Here is a 23643-nt window from a genome sequence, read left to right as displayed (position 1 = left end):
AAATTTTGATACCCATATAATGTGGAGTTTGAGCATAAAGTTTCAAACAATGGGTGGACAGCATAAAATTATTTTGATTTCTGGTGTTGTGATCATGTTGAAAATGATTTGCTACAAATAAGTCAGGGTTACTGTGTACAAAGATAATCAGCTCATATATGTATAGTGAGTGAACACTTTGTATGCTCAGATTTTTTAGGAGTGGTCGACATGATTTTCTTTGTCCTACATTGTGCATATTTCTAATGATGGTTTTTTGAAGTTTTAGTATTCGACACATATGACTTGAGTTACCCCAAAATACAATTCCATACCTTATTACTGACTTGAAGTAGCTGTGATATACTAGGTTTCTTATGTAAATATTGGTAGCATTGTACAATATTCTCATTGCATATGCTAGCCTATTTAATTTATTTGCAAGGTACTGCATGTGTGACCCCCCCATGATAGATTTTTATCTAGTTGCATTCGTAGGAATTTCACACAGCTAGCTTCCTGCAAATCCTGGTTCCTCTGACTGACCTGAATATAATTTAATTTTGCTTGTATTGTTTTAAATTGCATAACTGAGTATTTTCCATGTTTAATTTTAACACATTTAAATCAAACCAGGTATCTAATTTTTCTACAGTTTTTAATATAGTTTGTGGAATTTGATTTGTAATGTTACTTTCAATGATTAAAGATGTGTCATCTGCAAATAAAACTGAATGACACTCAATATTAAGTGGCAGATCATTTATGTAAAACAAAAACGGAATGGGACCTAAGACAGAACACTGGGGTACTCCATGTGAAATGGTTTTCCATTTTGAAGTATAAGTTCCTCTCTCTGATGTTATAACCACTCTTTGTCTTCGGTTGGTTAGATAGGATTTAAAAATTCTAATACAGTGCCCCTAATTCCATATTTTTCCAGTTTACAGAGTAGCAAGGAGTGATTCACACTATCAGAGGCCTTGATAGGTCACAAAAAATTCCTGTGGCATGCAGTGAGTTGTCTTGAGATGAGCCAATTTTATCAACAAAATTATTTATAGCAAATATTGTGGTTTTGCCATTTTGAAATCCATACTGATTTTTTGAGATTATCTCAATTTTTTCAGTGAAATTTTGAATTTGTATGGTGACTACCTTTTCAAATCTTTTTTGGTAGTGATGGAAGAAGAGAGACTGGATGATAGTTTCCCATGTGTTCTTTTGTGCCTTTTTTGAATAGTGGCTAAACTACTGCGTACTTCAGTGTGCCTGCAAAATAATCTTTTTGAAGGTACTGGTTAACTATTGTAATTAGTGGCTGAACAATTATTTTAGAGACTGTTTTTAACTCTTTTGTTGGTATCCCATCCCATCCTGCTGGTGTTTTACTTTTTAGTGACAGTATCACATTTTCTATACCCTTTACTCTATGTAAATGTACTGAAAAATTCACCATCAAGTTGCTCACCGTTGAAGAAATTTACCTTGTCTGGGTACTCTGCTACATTGACACTATATTTGTTTACATTAGAAAGAATTCATTAAACAGTTCAGAAATCTGAGCAGGATTTACAATAGTTTTATCCTCCATCTTGATTTCAGAAATATCGTGGCCTCTACCTGTGGCACCTGTTTCAGCTTTGATCACTGACAATAATGCCTTTGATTTGTTTTCACTATCCAATATCAATCTATTATTTACACACAAACATTTTAGCCAGGTCTTTAAAAAGAAGCCTGGCAGGGAGAGAGAAACTAATTAAAAATAAAGGAATAATTAAAGATAATCACACGTGATGTAGTGAATGCATCTCACTGTAAGCACAAAAAATTAGAACTAAGTCACTATTATGTGTTGTATCTACCATCAAAAGCCTCCTTTGAATGTTTATTGTTACCCACTCAGTTGTTTGTATTCCCCCCAGGATTACCTAGCAGATTAGTTCAGATTTGTGTGAGTTTAACACTTTGATTATGGAGTGTGAGTGTCACATGGGCACTGGCTGTGGAGCATGCAGATGGCACCTGAGAGAGTGTTGGGGAGGAACAAGAAAAACTGCAGCTATCTTTCTTCAGGTATAAATTGGCCTTTGAGGCACTAGGGCCAGCTGGAGTGTTCTGCCATCTTCTGGAAAGAATGTGCACTATTTGGCTACTCTCTGAAGGACAAATATCATTCACTTGTTTAGACTTGTTTTGGTCTGTAGTGGACATGGTACATTTGTCACAAATGAGTATTTGGTTACATCTTATTCATTTCTCATGATTATAATGTTGAACATATGCGTGAGTGAAATGTTGAGAATGTTAGATGAACTATGGGTATGGAGGGACAGAACATGGAGATAGGCAATGTGATTCCAATAGCTGTCAACCAAGCTGGGAAGCAAAGTTGTGGTCAGGGGGCCATCAGAAAAGATGAAATCACTAGGCAGGGATAGTATCTCCCAACACAAAATTACAACAGAGGTCTTGTGTAGTGCTGTGCGGAGAACCCAGCAGCGCAAGTGGAAATGTGTTGGACCAGTCACCGCTGTGTCACATAAGACCGGCTTTTAGGGTGCAAAGCCATCTCTCGACAAGCCCATTAGCTTGAGGGTGGCAGGTGGTGGTTAAGTAGCAGGTAATGCCGCACAGGTCTCGAGTTGCCTACCATGAACCTTGGTTATGGAGGCAGGACAGCCAAAACAAGCAAATTGGGGATGCATGAGAATTCAGGTAATTGTTTAGCAGTTATGCCTTGAATAAAGGTAGCCTCTACCCATTATTTTACCCAATAAACAATGGAGAGGAGGTGGCAAGGGGACTGACCAGATCCACATGTATCTGGAAGATGCTTAGAGGGAGCGGAGTGTGCCAGGTGGTTATACATTGCTAGCATGGTACACAGGCCCCCGTCCACAACTTGCAGCTTCGCTTAACATGGGGCCAAATGCATTGCTCATTTATAAGGCACATAGCAGGTTTGACACTGGGGTGGACAAGATTGTGAAACAGGTCAAAAATAATTCTGCAGAATTGTTGTGGGACAAATGGGTGTGTGCTTCCCTGGGCCATGCCGCAGAGGACAGGACAGGTTGAACTGGGGGTCAACTCTGGCTCAATGATGAGGGTGAAGAGGCATTGTTTAAGAGGATCTGTAATTGATGGTCATCCTGCTGAGGCTGTGTGAGCCCGTCAAAGTCAAGCATGGCTTAGATCGCACCAATGCGTGACAAGTAGTAAGCATCTATGTTGTCTGTGCCTTTCTTGTGATGGACATTTATAGTGAATTGCATGATATTCAAGGTAAGGGCAGAGGCCCTAGTCTTTGAGTGGGCTATGGATGGCATCAGCTAGGGGCTGGTGGTCTTTATGAATGACATATTGGCATCCTTCAGTATCCTCTCTGAAATACTGTGTGGCTCATAAACAGCCAGCAGCTCCCTTTCATAAGCCAACCACATGTGCTGTTCCTTGGTCAGCTTATGGGAGAGGAAGCGGAAGGGTTGATTGGACCTGTGGACCTATTGTTGAGGATGGCTCCTCCTATCACTAAATTGCTAGCAACTGTGGTGATGGACAGGGGAGCTTCTGGAATCAGTTGAGCTATAGTGGCTGCAGGAGCCAGAACATTCTAGGCAGCCAGCCCTGGTGAGGCCGGTGCAATGCGCATGAATGGTATGGTTGATGAGCTGTTAAGGTGAAGCGTTTAGTGAATTCGAAAGTAAAATTCTATGTACCGACTTAACAGAAAATCCTAGGAAGTTCTGGTTTTACGTTAAATCAGTAAGTGGCTCGAAACAGCATATCCAGACACTCTGGGATGATGATGGCATTAAAACAGAGGATGACACGCATGAAGCTGAAATACTAAACACCTTTTTCCAAAGCTGTTTCACAGAGGAAGACAGCACTGCAGTTCCTTCTCTAAATCCTCGCACAAACGAAAAAATGGCTGACATCGAAATAACTGTCCAAGGAATAGAAAAGCAACTGGAATCACTCAACAGAGGAAAGTCCACTGGACCTGACGGGATACCAAATTGTTTCTACACACAGTACGCGAAAGAACTTGCCCCCCTTCTGACAGCCGTGTACCGCAAGTCTCTAGAGGAACGGAAGGTTCCAAATGATTGGAAAAGAGCACAGGTAGTCCCAGTCTTCAAGAAGGGTCGTTGAGCAGATGCGCAAAACTATATCTCTGACGTTGATCTGTTGTAGAATTTTAGAACATGTTTTTTGCTCGAGTATCATGTTGTTTTTGGAAACCCAGAATCTACTATGTAGGAATCAACATGGATTCCAGAAACAGCGATCGTGTGAGACCCAACTCACTTTATTTGTTCATGAGACCCAGAAAATATTAGATACAGGCTCCCAGGTAGATGCTATTTTTCTTGACTTCCGGAAGGCATTCGATACAGTTCCGCAATGTCACCTGATAAACAAAGTAAGAGCCTACGGAATATCAGACCACCTGTGTGGCTGGATTGAAGAGTTTTTAGCAAACAGAACACAGCATGTTGTTATCAATGGAGAGATGTCTACAGACGTTAAAGTAACCTCTGGCATGCCACAGGGGAGTGTTATGGGACCATTGCTTTTCACAATATATATAAATGACCTAGTAGATAGTGTCGGAAGTTCCATGCGGCTTTTCGCGGATGATGCTGTAGTATACAGAGAAGTTGCAGCATTAGAAAATTGTAGCGAAATGCAGGAAGATCTGCAGCGGATAGGCACTTGGTGCAGGGAGTGGCAACTGTCCCTTAACATAGACAAATGTAATGTATTGCGAATACATAGAAAGAAGGATCCTTTATTGTATGATTATATGATAGCAGAACAAACACTGGTAGCAGTTACTTCTGTAAAATCTCTGGGAGTATGCGTGCGGAACGATTTGAAGTGGAATGATCATATAAAATTAATTGTTGGTAAGGCAGGTACCAGGTTGAGATTCATTGAGAGAGTGCTTAGAAAATGTAGTCCATCAACAAAGGAGGTGGCTTACAAAACACTCATTCGACCTATACTTGAGTATTGCTCATCAGTGTGGGATCCGTACCAGATCGGGTTGACGGAGGAGATAGAGAAGATCCAAAGAAGAGCGGCGCGTTTCGTCACAGGGTTATTTGGTAACCGTGATAGCGTTACGGAGATGTTTAATAAACTCAAGTGGCAGACTCTGCAAGAGAGGCGCTCTGCATCGCGGTGTAGCTTGCTCGCCAGGTTTTGAGAGGGTGCGTTTCTGGATGAGGTATCGAATATATTGCTTGCCCCTACTTATACCTCCCGAGGAGATCACAAATGTAAAATTAGAGAGATTAGAGCGCGCACGGAGGCTTTCAGACAGTCGTTCTTCCTGCGAACCATACGCGACTGGAACAGGAAAGGGAGGTAATGACAGTGGCATGTAAAGTGCCCTCTGCCACACACCGTTGGGTGTCTTGCGGGGTATAAATGTAGATGTAGAAACTGGAGGCCAGATATCGCAGCGTATTGGGTGGACATATGTCTGGTGCATATGATAATGTCAGCGATGTGGTCAGCACAGATCAGTAGTCCAGGTCATGAAAATGTTGATGGAATACAGGGGTAGACATTACACTGGTAGAGTATGTAACAAAATCAATAAGTGGACTGTCAGTTGCATTGCATTCTTGTGCCTCTGTGATCTGCAGCGAGTCTGTGATGTGAGAAGTGTCACTGTCATTTTTAATCACTTGGGCAACAATAGTGAGGGGTGAAAGAGTTCAACAAAATTTGCAGTTGGCATAACGCAATGGGGATGTGATAGTCACATTGCCGTGTCACAAATTTGCACTATTTTAGCATTCACTTGAAGATCAAGGCACCAATATGGGACTCCAGTCTATAGTGATAGATAATGATAGATGACACCATGCCATGGTACAGAGTACACAACACAGCTTCCACACCATGCTCCATACTACTGCAGGTGGGCTGGGAAAGGGGGGGGGGGGTGAGTCTCTCTGGGAATGTTAGTATCGCTTGCAAGAGAAAATGAATTGCAGTCTTACCTCTCATGGTTGGCACTAGCAGGGAGGTTCCCTCTGTGTTTCATGTATCCTTGTATGTATCATTCGCTAGCATTATTACTGGAGTTCCAAATGTATTTGTAAGTTTCAGTTGAAATTTTTATTTCGTAAGTTTTGAAATTTGTAAATCAACTTGAATGTTGAGTTACTCACACATGAACACTCCTTTTTGCTGCTGAAAATTTGTATTAGTGAGCCTAGCCACCTCAGGGTGAGGCATACTCTGTGTTGTAGGATAGAGCTTCTTTGTCACTCTATCACTTTTTAAGCTTTGTTTGTAACTTTTTATCAACATTAGATCACCTACATTGGATTGCACTGGTGTTCCTACATTTCCTTTTTCTTCTTTACCTCTTTACTTAATTGATGATGTCTATATATAAAAGACAATATCCTGATCGACTAACTCACTCTGTTTCTCACACCGCTGTCTGAGGCGTCTCCAGACGCATCTTCGCCGGTCACTGGTGTGCAGCTCGAAGTGGGACTCATGCCAGTGTGACTGTCACCAGACACACAGCCCAGTACCAGGTTGGATGGTCTGGATTGCCATTTCTTTTCATAGCTTGACCCCTTTGGTTGTCATCCACTGCACCCTTACAGCACAGCAGTACACTGACAATATCCTATGACCCATTGTGTTGTCCTTCATGGCAATCCATTCTGAGCTTATATTTCAATAAGGTAATGCCTGCCCACACTTGGTGAGGGTTTCTACTGCTTGTCTTTGTGCTTGCCTTACTCTACCTTGGCCAGTAAGATTGCTGGATCTCTCCCCAATTGAGAACATATGGAGTGTTATGGGCTAGTTCCTCCAACCAGGTCGGGAACTTGATGATCTAATGTGCAAATTGGACAGAATTTGGCATGATATTCCTTGGGAGGACATGCAACAACTATATCAATTAATTCCAAGCCAAATAATTGTTTGCAGAAGGGTCAGCTGAGAACCAACACATTACTGAGTTACTCAATTTGTGAAGCTCTTTCTCTTGAATAAATCACCCAATTTTTCTGAAATTATAATCCTTTTTTTCCATGTATGTACATCACATCTATCAATTTTTGTCTCATTTAGATGATTCCTTTGTGGTGCATCTTTTTCTTTTCTGTCTCAGAGTTATGTCATCTTCTTGTGATCGTCTATTTTCAAGTTTGTCAATATGAGACTGTAAGACTGTATATTCTTTTTTCTAGGTTGTTACATTATTCGCCAATTGCTTTATTTCCAGGTTATGTTATTACTTTGTAGGAAGCAGACCACGAATTGTCCTCTCTCCATTGTATTTGTACCTGCTTCAATACCTATTGGCACTCTGATAACATATGTGATGCTATATTGTTGCTACCCTTTACATACTCTGTAGTGAACTCTATAGTAATATGCTTTTTAATAAAAAGGATATTGCACTGTGATACTTTATATTATTGTATTTGTTTCCTGCTAATAAATATTGTAAGTGTTGTAAAAGATCATTCTATTGCTAATGTTTCCTTTTTAGTAATGCTATAATTCTTTTCTTGATGTGTTAATATTCTACTTTCAGTGCCATTGACCTCTGTTCATTTGTAATGGTATTTGCAATCTGTTGGAAAATCTGGCAAACTCAAATCATAATATGATGCACATGTTGCTAAGTGAATTGAGGATGAAACATCTGAATGGTGTAGTAGTTGTGCTTGTAGTAAATTGCCTTTAGTTAGATTGAATTTTGTTTCACATTGTTGAGTCCATTTCCAGGGCATATTTTGTTTTACCAATGCTAGCAAGTTTGACATATTTTGCATTCACTGTGAACTTAACCTAAAATCTTATCACCCTAACTATAACTTTGTGTTTTGTTCATTGTCAAGGGTATAGTTTTATTGCATCCAACTGGCATAAATCAGGATTTATGTCCTGTATATTAATAATAGGTCTTAAAAGCCTTTCCTTCCCTATGCCAAACTGAGATTTTGATAATTTAATGATAAGACATAGTAATTTTAATCTTGTAAACAGTTGATCTAAGGTTCCATGTTTCAGAAATTACTGCAATATCATTTACATACATTATCACTTTTTATGTGAAGTCTTGCCTTGTAGTTTTATTTAGTGGTCATATAAAAACAGGCACAGACATGTTTAAACTGAGCAGTAGTACTCAGATTGGCAGGACCTCACATCAAAAGAAATGCTGTATACTTTCTAGAACCTTTTGCTAGGGGTTCTTCACAGTATCCTACAGTAATGTCCTTAGTATTTATGTATTTAACTCCAGTAAATCTACTCATTAACTTACCAATTACAGGTGGCTATCTAATTGTTTCTATTTTTCTATTCACATTTATTGCATCTAATACTAATCATACCGGTCCATCTGGTTCTTCTCTATGATCAGAGGATTATTTATTGCCTGTCTGCTTGTTTCACCTCAGTAGGAATAGGATAAAAATTGATAAAGTAATTAATGTTGTTTTACTCTTAGCTTACACTCATAACTTGTAATCAGTCCTGGTTATAAAGAAAAAACATGTTAATGCTTTTTTAAAATATTTATTAATGTGTTCTTTTTGCTTACCTTCAAGTACGTGGATTTGTTAACAGAATTACTTGTTTTGTCTTGGTCGATGTTGGTTTCCAAAATTTATTGTATTGTTTGTAATATCATCTAGTAATGTAGCTTCAGGTATCAAGCTTATTGCTTGTAAGCTCAAACAATGAAAAATCTAGAATGGAATAGAACAGTATTATATTGGTATTGCTTGTAAGTGAAATGTACTAAGTTCGGTTTGTAAATGAACTTTCTCTTCTCATTTTCCATATGTAAATGTTACTGTATCCTCCTTAAAATTTAATGAGACTTTGTTTTCTGTGAGCCAGTCTATGCCTAACGGGATTGCTACATTCAAGCCCAACACTGATTACATTGGATATTCAGTAGTATAACCTTCAGTGTTAAAATTGAATAAGTATTTCCTATTTAATAGAATTGGCAGTTGTTCCTGTAATACTGAACTCTACTCCTGTAACTGGCAATCGAGGTAAAATGTGTAGTAAATTATTACATTCCAAAAATCTTTCATTAATGACATAAACCTTGCTCCCTGAGTTTAATATAATGTTGACTCCTACATTGTTTAAAGAACAATTAAATTTGGGTTAAAAATAAGCTTTTGTTTTGTATTTTTTCGCCCCTAAAAATTCGTCAGATAGCTTATTGTTATCGTTAAATCTAATGAACATACTATTGTTTCCTTGTGGTTTGTCTATTTCCACTGCTGGGGGACAAAACCTCTCCCTTAGCCTAAGAGATTTTCTTACGTTGTTGCCCCTATTTTGAACTATGTTATTTATGTTATCTCTGTTCAGTATGGCACTCCTCCACCTACATCCTAAATTAAAGTATTCATTAGTATCGTTCTGTCTCTTTGTTGTCTATTATTATTTGTACTTTGTTTTGGCCATTTATTGTTACCATTGTTGTTTGTGTTATTGTTATTATTATTATTATTATTATTACTGTTTTTTTTATTTTGCCATCTGTCAGGTAATTGTCCAAGAATACTGGTTTGCTCTAAGTGTTCTAATAGTGATAAAACTTTCACCCAATCTTTTCCCTGAATTTTATCCTTTGCTTGAAGGTAGTCTGAAGAGCTGTTTATTGTCTTGTAACAAAATTTCAAGTCATTGGCTTAATATATAGGAGACTTGTCAAAACTCAAAAACTGGTTTACAATTTTCCTTATAATATCATTTATATAATATATGGTACTGGATAATGTATTAGCAATTAGTAATTCTTCATAGAACGTAACAAAATTGTAAAAATTAATCGTCCTAAGTACTTGCTCTAGCCTGATCAAATTTTAAGATTGCCATTCATGAATTCTGCTATTGAATAGTAACATTTCTGCACTAGTGTCTCACGTAAGATTCTTTTCAGTGTTTCTGAGTTGATGCTGAGCAGTTCTCTTCCTTTCACTTTGTTATAAATTTTCATACTCATATACTGTAGAGTTTGAGCATAAAGTTCTAAACGGCGGGTGGGCAGCATAAAATTATTTTGATTTCTGGGGTTTTAATCAAGTTGAAAAAGATTTTCTACAAATAAATCAGGGTTACTAGGTACAGAGACAATCAGTTCATAGATGTATAGTGGGAGAACACGTAATGTAATTAGATTTTTTAGGAGTGGATGATATGTTATTCTTCACCCTACATTATGCATATTTCTAATAGTGGTTTTCTGAGTTTTAATATTCGACACATATGGTTTGAATTACCCCAAAACACAATTCACTACCTTATTACCGACATGAAGTAGCTGTGATATACTACTTCTTGTACGTCCATACTGGTAGCATTCTGCAATATCCACATTGCAAATACTAGGCTATTTAATTTATTTGAAACATAGTGCGTATGTGAGCCTCATGACAGATTTTATCCAGTTGCATTCCTAGGAATTTCACACAGTTAGCTTCCTACAAATCTCAGTTTCTATGACTGATCTGAATATGATTTAATTTTGCTTTTTTTGTTTTAAACTGCATTAACTGAGTCTTTTCCATGTTTAATTTTAACATGTTTAAGTCAAACCAGGTATCTAATTTATCTAAAGTATTTAATACAGTTTGAAGAATTTAGACAGTAGTATGACTTCCAGTGATAACAGATGTATCATCTGCAAATAAAACTGAGTGACACTCAATATTAAGTCGTTGATAATGTATGTAAAGCAGAAACAGAATGGGACCTAAGACAGAACCTTGGGGTACTCCTTGTGAAATGGTTAGTTGATTTAGGGGAGGTGACCAAACAGCGAGGTCATTGGTCCCATTGGTTTAGAGAAGTAAGGCGCTGGAAGTTGGCCTTTTCCTTTGAAGGGAACCATCCCGGAATTTGCCTGAAGTGATTTAGAGAAATCACGGGAAATGTAAATCAGGATGGCTGGATGCAGTTTTGAACCATTGTCCTCCATAATGCGAGTCCAGTTTGCTAATTGCTGCACCACCATGCTCGGTTTGTGAAATGGCTTTCCATTTTGAAATTCTTCTCTGATGATATAACCACTCTTTGTCTTCTGTTGGTTAGGTAGGACTTATATCATTCTGACACAGTATCCTCATTTATATACTTTCCCATTTTGTAGAGAAGCAAGGAGTTTACACACTAACAAAAGCTTTTGATAGGCCACAAAAAATTCCTGTGTCATGCAGAATTGCCTACAGAGGAGCATATTTTATCTACAAAGTAGTTTATAGCAGATACTGAAGTTTTCCTTTATGAAATCCATAGGCCTTCTGATTTTTTGAGATTATTTACATTTTTCTATGAAGTTTTGAATTTGTATGGTGACTACCTTTTCAAATATTGTTGACAGTGATGGAAGAAGAGAGATTGGGTGATAGTTTCCAATATGTTCTTTTGTGCCTTTATTGAGTAGTGGCTTAAATATTGTGTACTTAGGTGTGCCTGGAAAGTAACCTTCTTGAAGGGACTGGTTAACAATTGTAGATGGTGGTTGTGCAGTTATTTTAGAGACTGTTTTTAACACTTTTATCAGTACCCCATCCCATCCTTCTGATATTTTACTTTTTAGTGATAGTATCACATTTTCTGTGTCTTTTACAGTAGTTTTGGAACATGTTTTGAAATGTTCATCTTCAGATTGCTCTCTGTTACAGAAATTGACCTTATCTGCGTGATTTTTTACATTGATGTTTGATTCGTTTACAGTTATAAAGAATTCATTAAATAATTCAGAAATTCAAGCTGGATTTACAATAGTTTTGTCCTCTATCTTGATTTCAGAAATATCATGGCCTCTAGCAGCGGCACATGTTTCAACTCTGATTACTGACTATAATTCCTTTTATTTGTTTCCACTATCCAAAATAAATCTATTATTTGCCAGTTCCTGTGCTGTCTTTACAATTTCTTAAAAATATTTTTGAAATTTTTATATGGGTAACAAAATCGGGACTTTCGTTATGTTTTGGTTCCCTATGTAGCTGTCTTTTTCTTAAACTAGAGATTTTTATTCCTTCAGTAATCCACTTTACTTTATTTCCTACTTTTTTATGATGCACACTAAAGGGGAAAGTTTCGTTAAAAATGTGTAGGAAGTTTTCCGAGAATGAGCAAAATTTTCAGATCATGAAGTTCTACAGTCTGTAGCCCAATCCACATTATTTAATCTGTGAATGAATAAGTTCATATTTTCTTTGTTGAACTGCTGTTTTGTATAGATTTTTTTCCAGCACAATTTTATTGTTTTTGGTAGCTCCGTAAACAAAGCACAATGATCAGAAACTCCTAAATCTAAACAAAACATTTTTGCCTCATTATAAGTATAATTGGATGAAGTATCATCTATATGTGTTGCTGACATTTGATTTACTTGAGTAAAATGCAAAAAATCTGTTGGCAGAACATCCACAACTGAGCATTATAGCAGATGTTGAAAATACCGCTTCAGTTGTAAATTACTTTATTTTCACACAACCGGTTTCGGATTGTTAAAAACACATCCTCAGGTGTTGTACTGGAAATAGCAAAAGACAGGAGATAATTATCACATGCTGCAACACACATAAAAAATAAGAAACAAATTTTTCCTAAGAAGTTTTAAAAACTTTTAAAAAACATTCCGAAACCACCGGTTGGGATAGGTGCTATGGAGCTTATGTCAATGCACAAGTGGCACCAGACAGTACTAAGGACGACTGCCTGGGTAGGGAATATATACAAATGATATCACAACACATACACTGTGCTGTTGGACGTGAGCACTGCATGTACCAGAAGCGGTGTGCTGCCTATGAGCGCAAAACAGGGAGCAGCGGATGTGAATGAGGAGGCAAATTGGTAAACCAGAGTGGCAAAAGTGCTGCCATCTATTGACAGAGAGAAGAACATGGGTCCACTAGCCCAGCCGTTCACAATTTGAATTTAGTGATTTACATTTAAAATGAAGAAAAAACAAAAAAATTACATAAAAATACACGATATAAGTTAAAAGTGCATAATGCATAGTAAAGGAGCATATTGAACAGGTCGGTCAAGAACTGTGGTAAAACTGAGTGGAAGGTGCAGTATAAAATTATTATATAAACCGTCAAGGGCAATGAAACTTTCCTTTTACATGAGTGGCTAACAAGTTTTAAATTTAGTGGGGATATATAAGTGGGAGCATGGAACAATGCACCACAGTCATCAGTTAAAATAACACGCACATGTGTCACTCCTATTTACAAGCTCTCATTACTGATCAACAAGGAACATAGCAAAACCTTACAGTCTATACTGTCAGAAAGTAATATGCCAATTAATAGCTAGCAGCAGTAGCATTAAGAATACACATTAAAACTGGGGTCAGTTTAAACCTGCTGACAACTAATTGAGGCTTACATTAGATAAAACGTGAGATGCACTTTACATAATGAAAGGCAGTAAATTTTTAATTAGTGAGGGCACAGATAATGCCACAGTGCTATAATGTGCCGTTGTCATAGGATAAAATGAAAACATGCAATTTTTATTAAGAGAGGACAATTTTACAGCTATGTGAAATGAACTGGGTAGACCTTGTGGACCTCACTATATGAAACAGGCATGTGCTGTACATTCATCAAGCCTATTGAAGGCCACAAAAAACACTGACCCAATAAAAAATAATATACTTGTATGGAGTACAGGGACCAGAAAGAGAAGGACATGAGGCTGGACGCTGCTTCAGAAAAGAAAAGTTATTCAGCAGGACTATGTGCTTAAGTGCAGTTTGCTCATTCAAAATGCCAGATGGATCACGGCATATGCTGTGGATGATTTCTGTTTATTCTAAAATGTTTAAAACCAAGCTCTTACATTGAATATGTAGAATCCTGCAATTTGTGTTTATATTTGAAATGGAATGGTTATGATCCTTGAGGTGGTGAGTGAGAGTGGATTCGGAATTGCTAAGATCTCGATGCTCCCTGAACTGTATGTTAAAGGAATGGCCAGTTTTGCCTATGCGGAAGGGCAATCACTCTTTTTTGTTTTTTATGTGTGTTGTAGGGTGTGAAAATTATCTACCATCTTTTGCTCTTTGCAGTACGGCACCTGAGGATGGGCTTATAACAGTCCAAAACCAGTCATGTGAAAATAAAGTAATTTACAACTGAAGCAGTAATTTCAACCTCTGCTTGAGAAGAATGAGTGAAATTAACACTGAAACCTGATAATTGAATCACATCTTTGAATTTTGTTGAGTTGTTGGCTTTACTGGCTAAATCTACCTTGAAAACAGCAGTTATTATGACGTTTTTCTTGGTTTGTTTTTGAAGGTTTTGTAATAGCACTGGAATTGAGACAAAAATTGTTTCATTATTTCTGCACCTGGAATTCTGTACAAAGATAAAATTACAGTATTTTGCCCTAACTCTACACAGCAGCTTCCAAATATACATTCTCTATTAAGGGAATCAAAATGAAATCTTGCCTTTTATTCCACTGATGTTTTCACAAGTACGCATGATCCTCCTCATGTTAAATTGCTCCTACAAAAGCTGGTGGCAACATAAAAATTATCAAGGTTATTTAAGATTTTGATGCTATCCTTTGTAAGCCTGTGTTCATTCAACCATACAACCTTGATATTTGGTATTTCTGAAAAAATGATTCACATTTTTTTAAGTATGTGGGAACATTAGCATTGCCGGCCAGAGAAAACAACTCGCACTATTATCTCTGATGGTTGACAATAGCAGGCCTGTTCGCTCTGTGATCCAAGTATGATATATTGTGTATCCTTGTATGTATCAAGTTTCTATAAAATAAACTGTGTTGTGTATTCAATACCACTGTGTCATCTGTTGTTTGCTACCACTGTGTGATTGGTGACTGCAATCTTCGAGTGATTGCTGAAATAGTGCAAATTCACATCATGACAATGTGACCATCACACCCTCATTGTGTTACACCAACCTCAAAATTCATTGAACTCTTTTGCCCCTTATGTTGCCCAAGTGATTAAAAGTGACAGATATTTTCCACATTGCAGCCTCACTGCAAATTGCAGGTGCACAACAACACACTGCAATTAATAATCTGCTTATTGACTTTGTTATGGGCTCTACCAGTATAGCATCTACCCCTGCATTCTGCCTACATTTTCACGACTTGGGCTACCGATCCGTGCCAACCACATCACGATCATCATCATATAAACCCAACACATGTTCAATCAATACGCATGCCATCTCATCCGCATGATGCAGCAGGCTGTCCATCTTCTCATCCATGCAGCCACCTGCGTTACTGGCCAACACCCACCTGCAATTCTCTCCATTCGGTGTGTCAGATTTACAACCACATTACCGAACCAAACAGTCAACTACTTTACAGTTCGCACTACTGCTGTTCCATACAGACAACCCACACCTGTGGTTCGCAGTTGTCAAATGTGTTTTCACCTCCAACGCCATTGTCATGGACAATGTGAAGTGTGTCACTCTACTCAACCACCTTGGGACCCATGCTGATGTTATCTACATCATCATATTGGAACCAGTATCTATGGACAAGTACAGGACCGCCAAAACAGTGCTCTTTCGACACCTCTCCTGGACTCCTGAAGACCAACTGCACAAGGAACTTAACAATAAACATCTGCAGGATGGGATCCCATCAGAATTGTGGCAGCATTTCACATCCAAATAGACCTGGGCATCATGCCCAATGAGTCACTGTGGAAGATCTGGATCATCAAGCTCTTATCCCAGATGCACACGACTTTACTCATCACTAGTGCGCAGTCTCCTGATACCTGCCTTTGCTTGGCTGACTGCATTTTCACTGTTTCTCATCTTGGGAACAGCATCAGGAAAGCACCCAACAATGGTATGGATACACACACTGCACTGCCTCAAACATGACCTCCTGAAAAAACTGATACACTGGCCACCACCACTGTGTTTGCAAAACAAACTCGGCTCCAGCTGTCCCTCCCTGTACATTGGCAGCCATCAGCAAGCAGGCCCACTAGAGGTTCCCCAAGCCATTAAGAGTGCATAAGGTTCCTTGACACACATGAAGTTGCTGCCTGCCCATGAGCTTCCATCCCCCCCCCCCCCCCCCCCCCAATGCTCCCCCTCCCCCAGCCAACCCCCCACTCACCATTTACCAAGGTCAGTACTTCATCTAGTGCACACTCCTTTGCCACCTGTCATCCATGCTGCATTTGTGCTACTGCTGCTCACGTTCCCCACCCCAATGCCCCTGCCAGATGATGCTGCCTTGCCGAGTCTGTGCCTGTGCAGTATGCTGCCTCCCACTCTGCACCCATGCATGCACAGAATCGCTTCAAAGGCATCACACCTGTCCCTGTGCAGTACACTGCTGTCCATGCCAAGCCAGCAGCTGCACCCAGCACTGCCTCATGCAGTTAACTGAACCTTTGCAGCTCATTGACTGCGCCACTCTTGTGGATACACCAGCTTCACCAGTACAGCCCAGCTCCCATCTGCAGCTGCCATCTGAAGCTGCCACCTTCCAGGCTGTCCCAGCACCTACACAAGGTGCTGCCTCCTGCACCATGTCCAAACCTCTGCTGCCCGCTGACTGTGCTGTGCGTGAGGAGCCTACAGCTGACATCCAATGTCATTTCTGCTGCTTGAGACACTGACCTCCACCTGACCCGCACTGACAATCTCTCAACCAGTGGCTCCATCCCTTGTGACCTTTTTATCTTGTCAGCCATCAATAATCGTACGGTGCACCGAATTAACCCTACACCCGGCCTGTTGGTTAGTCAGCACCCCAGATGTCTACCTCCTAATCTCCTCTGCATGGCGATGGCAGCAGTGGATGAGTTGTTACAAGCTGGCATTTATCCATCAGACAGCAGCTGGGCTTCACCCATCTGCCTCGTCCCTTAGGACAACTTGATCAGACTTTGCAAGGACTATCGTGCCTTGAATGCTCACACAATCATGGACAATTACTCAGTCCCTAACATCGAAGGCTTCACTCACTATCTTCCGGTACTAAAGTGTTCAGGGTAACTGATTGTAAGAAGATGTATCTGCAGATACTATTATACAAAGATGACATTCACATGACTGGTATAACCACACCTTCTGGATTGTTTGAGTTCCTTTTTATGCCTTCTGGACTAAAAAGCACTGCACAAACATGGCAACATTTTATATACAGCCTGCTTTTCGAATTTTCTTCTTGTTACGTGTATCTGGATGGAATCCTCATTTTTTCACCAGACATTTCACACACTCTACCCAACTCCAACAAATTCTTGGCTTTCGAAGCCAACTGTGTTGTGATCAACAGTGACAAATATCAACATTGTAAGGTTCATCTCACCTTCTGGAGCCACATTGTTAATGTTTCTGGCATCTGCCCAATTCCAGAGCACACAGAGCTGATTCGTAATCTACCGCCACCATTCAACTAACACAAACTGTGCTCTTTCCTTGAGACAGTCAATTTCTATACCTGTCACTTACCCCAGGCCCTCAGAAGCAAAAATGTAACTAGTCACAGGAAGCTGACATGGACCACGATCATGGATCATGCATTCCAACCAATCAAGGATGATCTGGTTGAGGCAGCCACCTTAGCTCATGCGATTCCAGAAGCTCCCCTGTCCACCACCACTGATGTTAGCAATGTAGTGATAGGAGTCATTCTTCAGCAATACGGCTCCAGTAAACACTTATGCTTCTTCTGCTGTAAGCTGACTAAGGCGCAGTGCACATGGTCGGCTTACTACTGGGAGCTTCTGGCTATTTATGAGGATATGTGGTATTTCACAGAAGATACTGAAGGAAGCCCCCTTGTCATTTACATGCACCACCAGGCCCCAGTCAATGCATCCACAGCCCACCGAAGGATGAGTTCCTCTGCCATTACTGTCACCTCACTATGGACACCCATCATGTGAAAGGCACAGACAACCTAGTCGCTCACTACCTGTCGTGCGTTGGCGCCATCTCAGCTATAATTGACTTAACAATCTCACGCAGGCACAGCAGGATGACTGTCAGCTACAGGACCTCTTAAACAATGCCTCTTCCATCCTCATCATAAGGCCCAAGTTTATCCGCAGTTCAAACTGCTGTGTCATCTGTGACGCTTCCCAGGGACACACATACACTTTTCCCATAACAATTCCATAGATTTTTTTTAATTGTTTCACTACCTCATTCAACTTGGTGTCAAACTTACTACTTGCCTTATAACTGAGAAATATGTCTGGCCCCATGTCAAGTAAGATGGCAAGTTGTGGGCGTGTGTACTGAGGCAGTGCTATAAAATCACCCGGCACACTCAGACTCTGCTAGGCACATTCCAGATATTGAAGGGACACTTCCAATGTATTCAAGTGGACCTGGTCGGCCCCCTTTGCACATCCAACAGCTTTCACCATCTTCTGTGCATTGTTGACTGGGTAACATGCTAGGTAGAGGCTACCTCCATTGAAGACATAACAGCTGAAACAGTTGCCATAGCTGTTGTGTCTGCCTGGTTCACACATTTTGGTTGCCCTGCCTTCATAACTATGTATCAAGATAGGGAGTTTGAGTCTTCGATGTTTGCCAAATGCCATAAACTATACAGTATTATCTATTGGATAACCACCACGTACAATTGTCAAGATAGTGGGCTTGTTGAGACGTGGCATTGCACCCTAAAGTTTGCTCATTTGTGCCACAGGGGTGACCTGTCAAAAGCACTTCCATGGCTGCTGGGCATCTACACAGTGCTTAAATAAGACCTCAGTGCGTCACTATCTGAGATTTTGTGTGGAAAGACACTATCCTTCTCCAGTGATTTCATATCTTCCGCATGTCCCACTACACCAACCTTGCTTCCTCCCTGTGTTGACAGTATCTAGTGTCATATTGCCAGTCTTCATGTTTCCCACCTCTTTCCCCCATATCCCTCATAAAACTTTCATCTCCAAAGACCTAGCCTCATGACACCATGTCATGCTGAGTGATGATACTGTCCACACAGCATTCCAGCCCAATTCTCAAGCCCACATAGAGAACACAACAGCTGCCTGGCCATCTCCAGTGCTCACCTATCTCCTCTGGACAGTGAGCTCCTCTAGAACCACCCAACGCAGACATAATGTGGGAAAGATCTTTCCCAACTCCCTGTCTCAAGTTCAACAGCATAAGCCATGACATCCACATACACACCCATTTCCATGACAATCATCTCTACACCTTGCACCAGAAACCCTTTCTAGCACTTTCGCCCCACACCCACAATTGTAGCCTCCACACCATGTGCTGCACTACAAGGAGGGGTGGGGGCAGGGTGGGTTGAGGGTAATCTTTGGGAATGTTAGCATCGCTGGCCAGAGAAAACTATGTGCAATCATATCTCTGATGGTTGATGGTAACTGGCCAGTTCCTTCTGATTCAAGCATGTTATATTGTGCGTCCTTATATGTATCAAGTTTCTATAAAGTGAAGTTTGTTGTATACTCCGTACCACTTGTCTCGTCTATCATTCATATCACTATTTACTGGAGGTCCACAAGTACCGTGAGTAAGTGTTTAAAAAAAATGCTTCAAATGGCTCTGAGCACTATGGGACTTAACATCTGAGGATATCAGTCCCCTAGAACTTAGAACTACTTAAACCTATCTAACCTAAGGACATCACACACATCCACACCCAAGGCCGGATTCGAACCTGCAACCGTAGCAGTCGCGCGGTTCCAGACTGAAGTGCCTAGAACCACTTGGACACCGTGGCCGGCAAGTGTTTTCCCTGACGGGGTCATCTAACTATTTTCCTTTATTTCAATCCCATTCTATGTAGTCTCTGTATCCCTTTCAGATGCCTCTATTGTATGGTTTGGAATCTAGTAATTCCAACTAGCATGCTCACTTCAATACCTGAACTTACTATCTCAAAGGCTTTATATTTATGAAATCCTCTAGTGAACTGCATTGTCATGCATATGAGAGTAAGTTCAGAAATAATACTGGAAATATGTTTCCAGAAGGTGTGAATTAAGGAAACTTGTGGTTCAATCTTTAACATAACTGCCAGTATGTTGTGGTTTATTTTTATCTAATAATTGTTCAAATTCTTTTCTGATTTCTATTTTGGCGTATTCTGTGTTTGAGCTATTAGTATTTGTGAGTTCTTTTGCAGTACACGTATGACTCTTCTTGCTATGTAATAATGGACTCTATCTCTATTGGTTTTGAGTTAACTGATAATGAAGATTTATCTTCAAGTAAATACTTTGACTAATCACTTGCTAATTCTCTCTCAGACCCTAGTTTTTCTAATCTGGTTTCATTTTGTTAATAATTACTGAAAGACCATTTATATTTGTATTTGTGAAATATTCCTAGTTTTCATGATCTCTTTCCTTAAAACTTCAGTTCTTGTTGTTAACTTACCATGCTCATGTTTAAATATGTGTGTGTGTTCTACATTACTACTACCTTTTCTTTTGCTAGTTCAAGGTGTTCATCTGTTTCTATGCTGTGATGAAAACTATATCTATCCATTTCTCCAATCTGTCCAGTGTACCATGTAGTTGGGATGTAAAACTACTTATTCAAATGTCTACTTGGTCTAGTCTGATTCCCGTTTTATTTAGCCTGTTTTCAATTTTATCTAACCTAGTTTCAGTTTGTGAAACTCTGTTATTAATTGCACAAAAGTTGTTTTCTACGTGAATGAAGCTGCTGTCTGTGTTGGATAAGTTGGTTAATACTGTCTGCATACATTCTTTCATTTTCATATTGTCTTGTGTCAAGGTCGTATTCACAGTCTACACAGTTCTTTGATTAAACAGTGGAAAATAAATGAACATACTAATGCACAGATGTAGCTCATAACTGTCTACCTGTCCATTATTGATTGTCTTGAAGTTAAGTAATTGCAGCTGACATTGTCTTAATAATTGATTGAAAATTTTTATTTTGTGCACAAATGCCAATATGTCCATAAGATTACAACACTTAACATTGTTAATGAAATTTTACTTACATCCAACAGATTCTACTGCTATTAGTGGATGTTCTCTGTGTACTGATGTCAGCCATAGTTCTCACAGCTGGCATTGCTGGGTACAAGCATAACAGCTATTTGACAGATGCTTACTGTGTAATGGCATTGACCATAGCCCTCATAGCTAGCATAACTGTGTGTTCGAAGCAGCGCCTCATAGCAATTCATTGAACTGCAACTGTGCTGCCCATTGTCAGCTTGTGCTCAGTTGTTTGGATGCAATCTGTGTTGTATCATAGTGATGTTGGTACATGATACCCTTGATCATACTACTAGTGATGTAGCATTACCTCTCCAAGCTAGGTGCTATGATTAGCACACTGGACTCCCATTCTGGAGGACGATGGTTCAAACCTGCATCCAGCCATCCTGATTTAGGTTTTCCATGATTTCCCTAAATCACATCAGGCAAATGCTGAGATAGGTCTTTTGAAAGGGCACAGACAATTACCTTCCTCGTCCTTCCCTAATTTGAGCTCGTGCTCCATCTCTAACAACCTCACTGTCAATGGAATGTCAAACACTCTTCTCCTCCTCTTCCATCATAAACTCCTCTGTGATGTGCTTGTTTATTGCTTCATATATTCTTCTTTGAATCACTGAGATTAGTATCAAATGGCCCCAAATCTGCTTGTACGTTAAACTTCTTTCAGTAAGTCTCTGTGTTTATCCATGTAGTAATGTTCCATTTATTATGCAGATAAGCTAAACTACCTCTCAGTTTCACCTTCAAATCAATTGAAAATATCAAATAAACTGTATAATTCTTCTTTAGTTAGTATATGTCACTTTTATTGACTTTATGTAATGTCTCTTGATGATGTTTTGTTCAACTGTTGCCCCCCTGCCATGCCAAGTTACAGCTGTCAACTGTTTCCTCTAAATGGTCTCATATATTCTCCTTGTATATTAATTCTTGGTGATAAAAGTCTGTTGTCATATTAATCTTGACATATAATTTCTTGATTATCATGAATCATAAGTAATTCCAGATGTTACTTATTATCTTGTGGCCTGGACTTCTTGATGTTCTCTTGTTCTCCATGGTTCATTCAGGCTTATGGAATCTTCTGTCTGATGTATTCCTTTAAGCTGTGGTTGGCAATGAGGAATGTACATTGCACCAGCCGTGACATCATAATATTGGCAACAGTGTCCCAATGTGACTTGCAGCCCAGTGAATTCCTCTAACAGAAGATATAAAAATAGTAGCAGAGAGAAGTGTCATGTACAAGATATAAATAAATTGTGGGTTCATAGAATAATGTCTTACATAACATCAATCAATAGAAGAATAATGCCATAACACAATATATTTGCTCATTCATACACAACATCTAGGGAGCAGAAATTTTAGTGTGACATCATCCACAGATATTTCGAGGTTTTAAGTTTCAAATTTTCAGTACCTTTTCACAGTTTATTTGATATGTAACTGACAGGAGTATGCCATTTAAGATTTTCTTCAAGCCATATACAAGGAAGTTAACAGTACTTACTTTCACAGCACTTCGTTGTTTGGGAGTATGCCAGGGATTTCTTGTTTTTGACATGAGAGGTTGATTCTCATGTTAGCTATTTTTTATACATTTACAGTGAGATTGTTCTCATGGAACCATTCACTAAGTGATGGAAAATTGCTTAAATCTTTTGGTCATTGTCACTTTCTTAAGTACTTGTTAACACAATACTTGTGTCATTGGCAAGTAGTATAGTATGCCTTGAAGAAAGCTTTGTGTCATAAATATTTAACAGAAACAGCATGGGCGCATGAACTGAAGCTTATGGTACACCATATCTAACAGACACTACCTCAGAGGAGTGCACAGCACACTGATGAAAATTAGTATTCTTTTTCACAAATTTCTTTTCAACTTTTTGTACTCTGTTTGACAGATATGATTCTCAGCACTGGTCTTCAGTTCCTTTCATGTCTTTAGTAGCTAACTTCCTAAGGAGTGTGGTTGTGATCTTTAACATCAAGGGCTTTTGACAGGAGTAAGAAAAAACCTATAGTAATTTGTGTATTTTCTGATGATTTTAAAGATCAGTTTGTTTTATGTGTTTATTTATCCATCCATCCATATACAGTGTAAACTGTATGGATGTTGTCTACACATAAATATGTGAAATATAGACACAGATTCATAAACATACTCAATTACACACATAAATAGATACATCCCTTACCAGGTTACCCATTTGGATATTATATTTCATTGTTTTATTGACCATATTGTAAATTGCCTCTTCATTAACACAATTGTTTACAAAATTTACACATTTTAGGTGATCATTCTAATTAATAATGTTTAGAGTATTCCTGAAGGCATGTTTTTCACTTTTATTTTTGATCTATTGTGGTAGTTTATTGTATAGTTTAATTCCATTACATAGCACACTATTTTGGGTTTTTGTTTTGTTTTTTCTATCGAGATTTAAGTGCTGGCTGGATCTGTTTCCATGTTCATGTAGAGAGCTATTTGCTGCGTATCGATCAACATTGTTTAAATGTGGATCACTGTTTGCAAAATGTATCCACATGGAACAGTCAAGAGTCCCACAGATTTAAACAACTCAGTGCAG

At 39.1% G+C, this 23643-nt stretch overlaps 1 protein-coding gene across 3 annotated transcripts in view; it reads left to right on the top strand.

Moving 5' to 3' along the window:
- Positions 1-23643, top strand: part of LOC126250710 (glutamate dehydrogenase, mitochondrial-like) — a 136057-nt gene that overhangs the window by 49050 nt on the left and 63364 nt on the right. The gene's annotated exons all lie outside the window — the stretch shown is intronic.

The sequence above is a fragment of the Schistocerca nitens genome, chromosome 1 (genome assembly GCF_023898315.1).
Source record: "Schistocerca nitens isolate TAMUIC-IGC-003100 chromosome 1, iqSchNite1.1, whole genome shotgun sequence".
NCBI classification, from domain to species: domain Eukaryota; kingdom Metazoa; phylum Arthropoda; class Insecta; order Orthoptera; family Acrididae; genus Schistocerca; species Schistocerca nitens.
This window is presented reverse-complemented; position numbering and strand designations above follow the sequence as displayed.